This window comes from Cherax quadricarinatus, chromosome 58 (genome assembly GCF_038502225.1).
Source record: "Cherax quadricarinatus isolate ZL_2023a chromosome 58, ASM3850222v1, whole genome shotgun sequence".
NCBI classification, from domain to species: Eukaryota; Metazoa; Arthropoda; class Malacostraca; order Decapoda; family Parastacidae; genus Cherax; species Cherax quadricarinatus.
Window position 1 is genome coordinate 20239633 of NC_091349.1, and position 12015 is coordinate 20251647.

The 12015-nt window shown below is 40.9% G+C and overlaps 1 protein-coding gene across 2 annotated transcripts in view; it reads right to left on the minus strand.

The window, feature by feature from the left end:
* Nucleotides 1-12015, minus strand: part of LOC128697990 (transient receptor potential cation channel subfamily A member 1 homolog) — a 79504-nt gene that overhangs the window by 57620 nt on the left and 9869 nt on the right. The window lies entirely within an intron of this gene.

Below are 12015 nucleotides of genomic sequence, written 5' to 3' on the forward strand. Positions count from 1 at the left end.
GCAATGGTTTGCAACAAGACTAGTCCCAGTGCTAAGGGGATTGACCTACGAAGAAAGGTTAAGGAAACTCGGCCTGATTACACTGGAGGACAGGAGGGTCGGGGGAGACATGATAACGACATATAAAATACTGCGTGGAATAGACAAGGTGGATAAAGACAGGATGTTCCAGAGATGGGACACAGAAACAAGAGGTCACAATTGGAAGCTGAAGATTCAGATGAATCAAGGGGATGTTAGGAAGTATTTCTTCAGTCATAGAGTAGTCAGGCAGTGGAATAGCCTACAAAGTGACGTAGTGGAGGCGGGAACCATACATAGTTTTAAGACGAGGTTTAATAAAGCTCATGGAGCAGGGAGAGAGAGGACCTAGTAGCAATCAGCGAAGAGGCGGGGCCAGGAGCTGTGAATCGACCCCTGCAACCACAAACAGGTGAGTACACACACACATGCACAGAGGCTGCATACTTGGTCCAGCAATTGGCTGCTGGAGTTCAACTCCACCAAGTGCAAAGTCATGAAGATTGGGGAAGGGCAAAGAAGACAGCAGTCGGAGTACAGTCTAGGGGGCCCGAGACTACAAACCTCACTCAAGGAAAAAGATCTTGGGGTGAGTATAGCACCAGGCACATCTCCTGAAGAGCACATCAACCAAATAACTGCTGCAGCGTATGGGCGCCTAGCAAACCTCAGAACAGCATTCTGACATCTTAACAAGGAATCGTTCAGGACCCTGTACACCGTGTACGTTAGGCCCATATTGGAGTATGCGGCACCAGTGTGGAACCCACACCTAGCCAAGCACGTACAGAAACTAGAGAAAGTGCAAAAGTTTACAACAAGAGTAGTCCCAGAGCTAAGGGGTATGTCCTACGAGGAGAGGTTAATGGAAATCGACGTGACGACACTGGAGGACAGAAGAGATATGGGGGGCATGATAACGACATACAAAATACTGTGAGGAATTGACAAGGTGGACGAAGACAGGATGTTCCAGAGATGGGACACAGCAGCAAGGGGGCACAGTTGGAAGTTGAAGACACAGATGAATCACAGGGATGCTAGGAAGTATTTCTTAAGCCACAGAGTAGTCAGGAAGTGGAATAGTTTGGGAGGCGATGTAGTGGAGACAGGATCCATACATAGCTTTAAGCAGAGGTATGATAAAGCTCACGGTTCAGGGAGAGTGACCTAGTAGCGACCAGCGAAGAGGCGGGGCCAGGAGCTAGGATTCGACCACTGCAACCTCAACTAGGTGAGTACACACACACACACACACACACACAGACACAGATACAGAGACACACACAGACACATACACAGACATACACACAGACACACACACACACACACACACACACACACACACACACACACACACACACACACACACACACACACACACACACACATACACACACACATACACACACACAATTTCCTGGACTGCAGGAAGGCCTTCGACACAGTTCCTCTCAAGAGATTAGTGTATAAGCTGGAGGATCAGGCGCATATAACAGGGAGGGCACTGCAATGGATCAGAGAATATCTGACAGGGAGGCAACAACGAGTTATGGTATGTGACGAGGTATCACAGTGGGCGCCTGTGACGAGCGGGGCCCCACAGTGGTCAGTTCTAGGACCAGTGCTATTTTTGATATATGTGAATGACATGATGGAGGGATAGACCTTGAAGTGTCCCTGTTCGCTGATGATGTGAAGTTGATGAGAAGAATTAAATCGGATGAGGATCAGGCAGGACTACAAAGAAACCTGGACAGACTGGACATATGGTCCAGAAACCGGCTTCTCGAATTCAACCCTGCCAAATGCAAAGTCATGAACATTGGGGAAGAGCAAAGAAGACCACAGACAGAGTACCGGCTAGGTTGACAAAGACTGCAAACCTCACTCAAGGAAAAAGTTCTTGGGGTGACCATAACACCGAGCACGTCTCCAGAGGCACACATCAACCAAATAACTGCTACAGCATATGGGAGCCTGGCAAACCTGAGAATAGCGTTCCGATATCTTAATAAGAAATCGGTCAAGACACTGTACACTGTGTACGTCATGCCCATACTGGACTATGCAGCATCAGTTTGGAACCCACACTTGGTCAAGCACGTCAAGATGTTAGAGAGAGTACAAAGGTTTCCAACAATGCTAGTTCCAGAGCTCAGGAAAATGTCCTACGATGAAAGGTTGAGGGAAATCGGCCTGATGACATTGGAGGACAGGAGAGTTAGGGGAGACATGATAACAAAATTCAAAATACTGCGTGGAATAGGCAAGGAGCACAGAGACAGGATGTTCCAGAGAGGAGACACAGAAACAAAGGGTCACAATTGGAAGTTGAAAACCCAGATGAGTCAAAGGGATGTTAGGAAGTATTTCTTTAGTCACGGAGTAGTCAGGAAGTGGAATAGCCTAGCAAGTGAGGTAGTGGAGGAAGGAACCATACATAGCTTTAAGATGAGGTATAATAAAACTCAGGGAACAGAGAAAGAGAGAGGACCTAGTAGCAATCAGTGAAGAGGCAGGGCCATTAGATGAACCTCGACCCCTGCAACCACAATTAGGTGAGTACAATTTATTTATTTATTTTATTTATTTATTTATTTATTACAATTTGAGCACACATACAGAGGTACAAAAAAAAAAAAAAAATACAGATAAGAGCAGCATGCCAAAGCCACTTATACTATGCATAGCATTACGGGCTGGCTTAAAATTAACTTAAGATTAACTAAGCAATGATGAAATCAGTGATAAAACATTAATGTAAACAGATTACTATAAAGTACAAGTGAGTATTACAAAGACAGGTCATATGGTTGCATGCATTATTGTACATTCAGTCGTATGGAGAATTCTGTTAGGTAGTTTATTTAAAAAAATAGTAAAGTTAGATTGGGTTTTAGGTTTAACATTTATGTGATATAATTGTGAGAAACATTTAAGATATACAATTTATAAGGTTGAGTTATTCAGTATTTATTTGGTTTTGGGTGAGTAAGTGATCTTTGAGAAGAGACTTGAATTTATAAACAGGTAGTGTTTCTTTTATATTTACAGGTAATGAATTCCAGATTTTAGGGCCTTTTATGTGCATTGAGTTTTTGCATAGTGTGAGATGGACACGAGGAACATCAAAGAGTGATCTGTGCCTTGTGTTATGGTCATGTGTTCTGTTGAGGTTGGCAAGGAGATGTTTGAGGGGAGGGTTAATATCAGAGTTAAGTGTTCTATGTATGTAATAGGTGCAGTAATAAGTATGGATGTTTTGTATGGTGAGTAGGTTTAGTGTATTGAATATTGGTGGAGTGTGCTGCCTGTAGTGAGAATTTGTTATCATTCTAACTGCAGCCTTTTGTTGGGTAATTAGTGGTCTGAGATGGTTAATTGTTGTTGAGCCCCATGCACAAATTCCATAGGTGAGATAGGGGTAAATAAGTGAGTGATATAGGGCCAGGAGGGCTGACTGTGGAGCATAGTACCGTATCTTCGATAGTATGCCTACAGTCTTGGAAATTTTTTTAGAAATTTGTTGTATATGTGTATGAAATTTGAGTCTATTATCAAGGTGGATTCCTAAGAATTTTCCCTCTGTTAGCTTTGTGATAGGTGATCCGTTTATCATTATGTTAAGAGGGACATCTGTAGCTCTGTTACCAAACTGAATGAAGTAGGTTTTGTCAATGTTTAGTGTAAGTTTGTTAGTCCTCATCCAGGTAGATATTTTCTGTAATTCGGTATTTACAGTATTGGCTAGCGTGACTGGGCTCGGGTGGGAGAAGACGTATGTAGTGTCATCTGCAAATAGTGTGGGTTTGAGTAATTGCGAAGCATTTGGTAGGTCATTTATGTATAGGAGAAAGAGAAGAGGGCCAAGGACACTTCCCTGTGGGACACCAACTGTAATTGGTTGTGCAGAAGAGTTTGCCCCATTTGCGTACACATATTGGCTTCTGTTGCTGAGGTATGACTTGAGGTAGTTGAGGGAGTGCCCTCTTATACCATAGTGTGACAATTTTACGTGGAGCAAGTCATGGTCAACTGTATCAAAAGCTTTACGTAAGTCAATGAAGATCCCCAGTGGGACTTCTTTTTTCTCTATTGCAGTGTATATATGTTCTAGCATGTGTACAATAGCATCATTAGTATTTTTATTAGGCCTGAATCCAAATTGGCAGGGGTTGAGTATGTTTTGGGAGATAAGGTAGGAGTAGATTCGTTTATGAATTAATTTTTCGAAGATTTTTGAGAGAGGGTGTAAGTTGGATATTGGCCTATAGTTATTCAACTCTGTTTGGTCTCCTCCTTTGTGGATCGGGGTGACCCTTGCTATTTTGAGTACTGTAGGGAAGGTGGAGGATTCAATGGATTTGTTAAAGAGTGTTGCAATGATTGGTGATAGCACTTGTGACACTTTTTTGTATATAAAGGGTGGTAAGGTATTTAAATCTCCTGCCTTGTTTTTTAGTGCGTTGATAATAAGGGAGACTTCGTATGGGTTAGTCGGAGCTAGGAACAGTGTGTTCGGGTAGTTGCCGGTGAGGTAGTCATTTGGTGGGGTATCTGAGCTTGGGATTTTATTGGCAAGGTTTTGTCCTATAGTGGAGAAGAAATCATTGAGTCTGTTTGCTGTTTCTGTTGGTGGGAGTTGAGGTTCATCTGATTTTGCTAATTTTATTTCGCTATTTCGTGATATCTTTTTTGTTCCCAGAATTTCTGATAGGGTTTTCCAGGTCTTTTTTATATCACCTCGTAAGTTGGATAATCTGTTCTCATAATACAATTTTTTTGCCCTTCTTATCAGGCTGGTTAGGATTGACGAGTAACGTTTTGTTTGGTCTCTGGTTATGTGACCCATTCTGTACTGTTTTTCATATTGGTGTTTTTTATTTATGGATTTGAGAATGCTGGGTGTTAGCCAGGGACTGTTCAGTCTCTTAGCTGTCATCTGTTTAGTTTTTTTAGGGCAGTGCTTATTATAGAGGTATTGGGTCTTTTTTAGAAAATTATTAATACATTCGTCAATATCTGTATAGATTTCTAGCTCAGTGTGCCAGTCAATGTTTGCTACTGCTGTTGTGAAGTTATTAATGGCTGCCTCATTGTGAAGTCTGAAGGTGACTTTAGTAGTGTCTTGGGGTAGTTTACCAAGAGTTGTTATGAGGAAAGTAGGGTAGTGGTCTGTGGTATTATCTGTAATTATGCCTGATTTTAAAGGGGATATGGTGTTGGTCCAGATGTGGTCAAGTAGGGAAACACTAGTCTCTGTAACTCTTGTAGGTTTTGTTACTGTTGGTAGCAACATACAGTTACTCATTGTGTTTGTGAATTCAGTAACGTGTGGATCCTGGTCTTGCAGGAGATTTATATTGAAGTCACCTGAGAGTAGTAAGTGATCTTTGTTCATGCGTGCATCAGTTATCATACTTCCTAGGTTTTGACTAAATTGGCTAATGTTTGACTGTGGAACTCTGTAGATGTTTATCAATGTGAGAGGTTTTTGTAGGTATTTGGATTTGAATTTAGCTATTATATATTCCCCATGTTCATCCCTTGTGCAAGTATTAGTGATACATTCTAGTTGGTCTGAGTAGTATATGGCTGTGCCACCCCCTTGTTGGTCTGGCCTACAGTTGTGTATGGCTGTGTAACCAGGAATGGCATAGACATCTGTAGTATCAGGCTTTAGCCAGGTTTCAGTTAGTGTAATGAATGACATATTGGCATGTAAGGAATTTAGTAATGCTATGAGGTCATCGTAATGCTTGCTTAAAGATCTGATATTGTAGTTAAAGATAGTTATGTTGTTATTGGCACTGAGAAGTGCCTTTGATTGTTCTGCAGTGTAGTAATTACAGTAACTGTTTGGTTCATTTAAGTCATTATATAAGAGGTTGGTATCAGGATCAATGCTTGTAATCATAAGATTTGTAGTGAATCTATAGTTAGAAATAAGTATAAAACAAAGTAAATAGTCTTAAGCTAAAAAATAGCACCTGAACTATTTAACAAATGTAAAATAATGAGCTAAGGTAGTTTTTTTTTTATTCTTTTTTTTTTAAGCTAAAATAAAGGAGACAATATAAAAGGGACTAATACAAATAAAGTGATGATCAAATAATGGAGCTTGGGAATATGATAGTAGGTAGTACTATAAAGGTAATTCTTTAAAGTTAGAATTATAGTATAAAATTATAATATAAAAGGGACTAATATAAGTTGTGGTGAACTATAAAGTGGTAATCAAATAAATGAGCTTTGGAATGTAATGGCAAAATTGTGAACTTATTCTACTTTAGCACCTGAGAATAGCACCTTGATTATTTTAACAATTGTGAATATATAAACTAGGGTAGTTATATAAGCTAAAATAAAGGAGAAAATATATGAGGGACTAAAATTAAGTAATGGTAAACAAAGTTGAATGGACAGATGGTCACTATGAAATAATATTGGTTTAGGAGTAAGATCTGATTTGTATTATTAAATAATTGAGCAGTTTATTGCACAATAAAAAGTAAAAAAAAAAAAAATGAGGTAGTTGGTACTAGCTAGCAAAAGATAGTTTTGGTACTTGCAAAAAAGTAATTGGAATATACACTAATTGCATACACAATGAAAAGTGACTAAAAAACAAGTAGTGATAAACAAAATTAAATGGACAGGTAAGAATAATGAATATTATTAATTTGGAGTAAGATTTGACTTGTAATTTAAAATTATGAACAATTAATAGCAGTAAGAAAGAAGTATAGAGTATTGGAGGTAGTTGGCATTAGCTAGTGATGAAAAATAATAAAAATAATAATGCACAATATAATAGTAACGTACACTATATGCACCACACGTATATATGTATTAAGGGCACTTATCTAATCTGTTACAGAAATGTCAGCTTTTCTAAGGAAGGTAGAGAAATCATGTTCGTTTGAGATGGTATATTGTTGTCCTGTTGATGTTTTCCTTACTAGTATTTTCCCATCTCGCGTGAAACACTGATGTATTTTGTTTTCCTGTTTAAGTTTTCTCAGCCTGAACAGAAGGTTTTGACGTTTTTTTGTTAGACACTCATTTATGTACACTCCATTTTTCATTGTAATTGCTGATTTAATTAGGTCCTTTCTTTTATCGTATGAATGAAGTCGGATCATTATACTGTGTTTACTTCCTGGTTTTCCTAACAAACGTGTTTCTTTGATTTCATTGTTTTGCACGATGACTTGTACGTGGTTCTGTATTATCCTGATAGCAGTTTCTTTGCACTGTGCTTGTGTTATGTCACTAGGAATGTGTGGACTGTTAATTATAACTGCATCAGACAACTTATCTTGTTCAGTTTTGTCGTCTTGGAAATCAAGGTATTCATTTAGTCGAGTGTGCATGTTCTGATTCCAGTCCTTGATTGCTTCTTCAACCTTCATATTTATTGTTGTTATTTGCTCAGTGTGACTGGCTATAGCTGCTTTTAGAGTATTTTCTGTGTCAACACTTCCCGATGTAATCTTCTCTTCAAGGTTTTGGATCTTGTTCTCGAGGTTGGTTATCTTGGATTCTCGTCGCTCGAGTGTTGCTTTGATATCTTTGATTTCATTTTCTAGAGCAACGATGTAGTCCTTGATATTGTCAGGAATAATCATACCTGAGTTATCATGGGTGAATCCTTTGAAGGGAGTGGAGTTGGAGGGAGAGTCAGCCATGTTTGTTGTTGTTATTGTTGTTGTTCCCTGGGTGGCGGCGGTGAGGGGGGTTGATGATACACTGGCATCCTGCTGGGTAGATAAGTTGAGTTCTAGGGTCCTTGCGGTTATTCTTTTATTACTGATGTTGTTTCTTCTGCGATATCCTTTCATAGTATCACTGAAGTAGATACTGTGTAGCAATGGAGGAGAAGGCTTGTTTTCTCGGAGCTTGGGTTAAGTGGTTGTCTGGCAGCAGAGGCAGTGTTTGGGTTAGCAGGGCTGTCTTCCTTAGATCTTCTAATTTTGTCAAGATTTGGGTTACATTCTTAGTATTCTTGGGTCATGTTGTGGTCTACGTGGGTTCATGTAGTTGATCTTTCACTTAGGCCATCACAAGTTTTGATGAGCGATGTTTTTTTTTTGAGAAAGAAGAGCTGGTAGGATACCGTTGCTGCCGCTGCCGCCGCCGCCGCCACCTCATGTACTGACTTGTAAGCAACACTACCAGAGACAGAGGAGAGGATGAACAGCGAGACTGGACTTAGTATTCACCTTGAGTAGTGCAGATGTTGAGGACATCATATGTGAAAGACCCCTCGGGGCCAGTGACCATGTTGTTCTGAGCTTTGATTATATAGTAGATATACAAGTGGAGAGAGAAGCAGGAAGGGCAGGACGAATAAAGCCCAACTACAAGAGAGGGGAGTATGCAGGCATGAAAAATATCCTTCATGGGGTTCATTGGGATAGAGAACTGGCAGGGAAGTCAGTAAACGAGATAATGGAATATGTGACAACAATATGCAAGGAAGCTGAGGAAAGGTTTGTGCCCAAAGGAAACAGAAATAACGAGAAAGCCAGGATGAGCCCTGGGCTCACCCAGAGGTGTAGGGAGGCCAAAATCAAATGTGCTAGAGAATGGAAGAAGTATAGAAGACAAAGGACCCAGGAGAATAAGAAGAGAAGTCAGAGAGCCAGAAATGAATATGCACAGGTAAGAAGGGAGGCCCAACGGCAATACGAAAATGACACAGCAGCGAAAGTCAAATCTGACCCAAAGCTGTTGTACAGCCACATCAGGAGGAAACCAACAGTCAAGGACCAGGTAATCAGGCTGAGGAAGGGAGGAGGGGAGATCACAAAAAACGACCGCGAAGTATGTGAGGAGCTCAACATGAGATTCAAAGAAGTGTTCACAGTGGAGACAAAAGAGACTCCAGAAAGACAGAGAGATTGGTTCACCATCAAGTGTTGGACACAATACACACAACCGAGAAAGAAATGAAGAGGCTGCTAAGCAAGCTAGATACCTCAAAGGCGATGGGGCCAGATAACATCTCTCCATGGGTCCTGAGAGAGGGAGCAGAGGCACTATGTGTACCCCTAACTTCAATTTTCAACACATCAGTCAAAACAGGGCTACTACCTGAGGTATGAAAGACAGCAAATGTGGTCCCGATTTTTAAAAAATGGAGACAGACATGAAGCATTAAACTACAGACCAGTGCCAGTAACATGTATAGTGTGCAAAGTAATGGAGAAGATTATCAGGAGAAGAGAATTGGAGCATCTAGAAAGGAACTGCTAACCCATGCTAACTGCTCATCAACAGCAGTTAGCATGGGTTCAGGGACGGGAAATCATGTGCCACAAACCTACTGAAGTTTTATGACAGGATGAGAGAGAGGGGTGGGTAGATTGCATTTTCATGGACTGTACGAAGGCGTTTGACAGTTCCACACAAGAGATTAGTGCAAAAGCTGGAGGACCAGGTTGGTCAGGTTGAGTTCCCTAACCTCTCCTCGTAGGACATCCCCCTTAACTCCCGGACTATTCTCGTTGCAAACCTTTCCACTTTCTCTAGTTTTCTGACATACTTTTCAAGGTGTGGGTTCCAAACTGGAGTTGCATACTCCAATACTGGCCTGACGTACATGGTGTACAGAGTCCGGAACTACTCCCTACTTAGATACCGGAATGCTATTCTTAGGTTCGCCTGTCGCCCACATGCTGTAGTAGTTATTTGGTTTACGTGAGCCTCGTAAATGTGCTCGGTATTATACACACTCCAAGATCCTTCTCCTTGAGTGAGGTTTGCAGTCTTTGGCCCCTTAGACTGTGATCTGTCTTCGGTCTTCTCTGTTCCTCCCCGAGCTTCATGACTTTGCACTTGGTGGGACTAAACTCCAGAAACCAGTTGCTGGACAAGATCTGCAGCCTGTCCAGATCACTCTGTAGTTCCTGCCTTGTCCTCTTCTGACTGAATTCTCCTCATCTTCTGCAAACAAGGACACTTTTGAGTCTTCTCCTTCCGTCATGTTATTCACATATACCAAAAAGAGTATTGATTCTAGGACTGACCCCTGTGGAATCCTCTTCGTCAGAGGTGCCTATTGTGACCCCTGAATGGGTCACAATGTATATAATGTATATTACCTGTTCATATAATTTTATATTGCTGATATTTGCGATATTAGCTAAATCGTAAATATATTGCTTTATATTATTATTTGACTAAGTTATATTATTAGTTAGGATGTAACATTTATACATTTTCAGTGCTCATTGCTCAAGAGTGTTAAGTAGCTGCTCCAATGTCTAACTACTGTAACTACCGCTCTGCTTGTTTCGCTGCCGGCTTCTTTGTAGTTGCTGGGCAGCAGAAGTCCACGGAGAGTCACGTGATCGGGGTGGGGTGATCACACCTCACCTGGGTGAGGAGACTGGATTGCCTCTGGCGAGCTCTCTCTGTTTGACGATGATTCCAACAACACCTCCCTCTCCAGTTCTCCCTTGCTGGCCCTTGTTGGAACATCATCTCTGTCGCTCTCTCTTGCTGGTAGTTCTGTGTAACTCTCTTCACAGAGCATTGCCTAGACTTAGTGATTTTCGACATTTTACTGAGGTTGTGTATCTCCCTGACACTGAGAAACTCAGGTCCTGAGCTGCAGCTCCTGACCTAATTTGTACTGGTATCTGTGCACCATCACAGTCGGGGATTTTTTTATGCTGAACTTAGATTTAGTAGTATGGGAGTTTTGTGACTTTTGTGGAGGATCTGCAGATGGTCCCTACTTAGGGTCGTTATGTTATCTCCTTGTTCCTGATTCTGTGTTGCTGCTGCTTATTATATTGCTGTTCGGCGAATCGGTCGTTTTACTGTTCAAGAAAGCTGTTCTGATTGCCAGGTTGGTCAAGAAGTTAGTTTATGTGAGGACTTTTAGTCAGTCACTGGTTAAGTCGAGTCGAGTCTCGACTTGTACATATTAGTATTATGTTCTTAAATGCTGACAATGTACCAGACGGTACTTAAGTAGTACAGTACTGTACTACTCTCTGTACACGAGAGAAGTGTAGGAATTGGTATCTTATATATTAAATTGATTACTTTGATTTACTTTGATAATGTCCACCTAGACAACTTTATCTTTATTAATAAACTTTTCAAATTTTATTTTCTTTAGTTAGTAGCCTACCAGTTGTAATCCTGAAACACTATTGAATCTTACTATTAAATTCTAATGGATAATTGGCTCAGGATACTGACTACTTGTTACAAAAACCCAGTAACAGGCTGGATGGTCTAGGGGCAGACCTTTCTAGTATTCACTGGAGATCTCTATCATTATTAGATATCGCGTTTTTTGTAACAGTGCCCACTCTCACACCTCATCGCTTACAATGACACACTGATGCCTTCCTGTCAGGTATTCTCTGATCCATTTCAGTGCCTTCCCTGTTATACCTGCCTGGTTCTCCAGCTTTTGCACTAATCTCTTGTGTGGAACTGTGTCAAATGCCTTCTTGCAGTCCAATAAACTTACGCTTAACACTGACAAAACCTACTATATTATGTTTGGTAGCAGAGCAGGAGTTGGGCAAATTAACACTAAGATCGACAACACTTTAATTGCCCTACATAATGAGAGCAAATTCCTAGGCCTATACCTCGACAACAACCTGAATTTCAGCACCCATATCCAACACATAACCAAAAAAGTATCCAAAACGGTTGGGATCCTCTCCAAGACACGATACTACGTGCTGCAAAATGCCCTTCTCACACTATACCACTCACTTATTTATCCATACCTCACCTATGCTATTTGTGCTTGGGGATCAACTGCAGCAACACACCTAAAGCCAGTAATAACCCAACAAAATGCCGCAGTAAGAATAATCACTAAATCCCATCCCTGGCAACACCCCCCCCCACTCTTCATAGATCTAAACTTACTCCCTGTTCAGTACATCCACACTTACTACTGTGCAATCTACATCTACAGGGCCTTAAATTCCAATATTAACCTTGACCTAA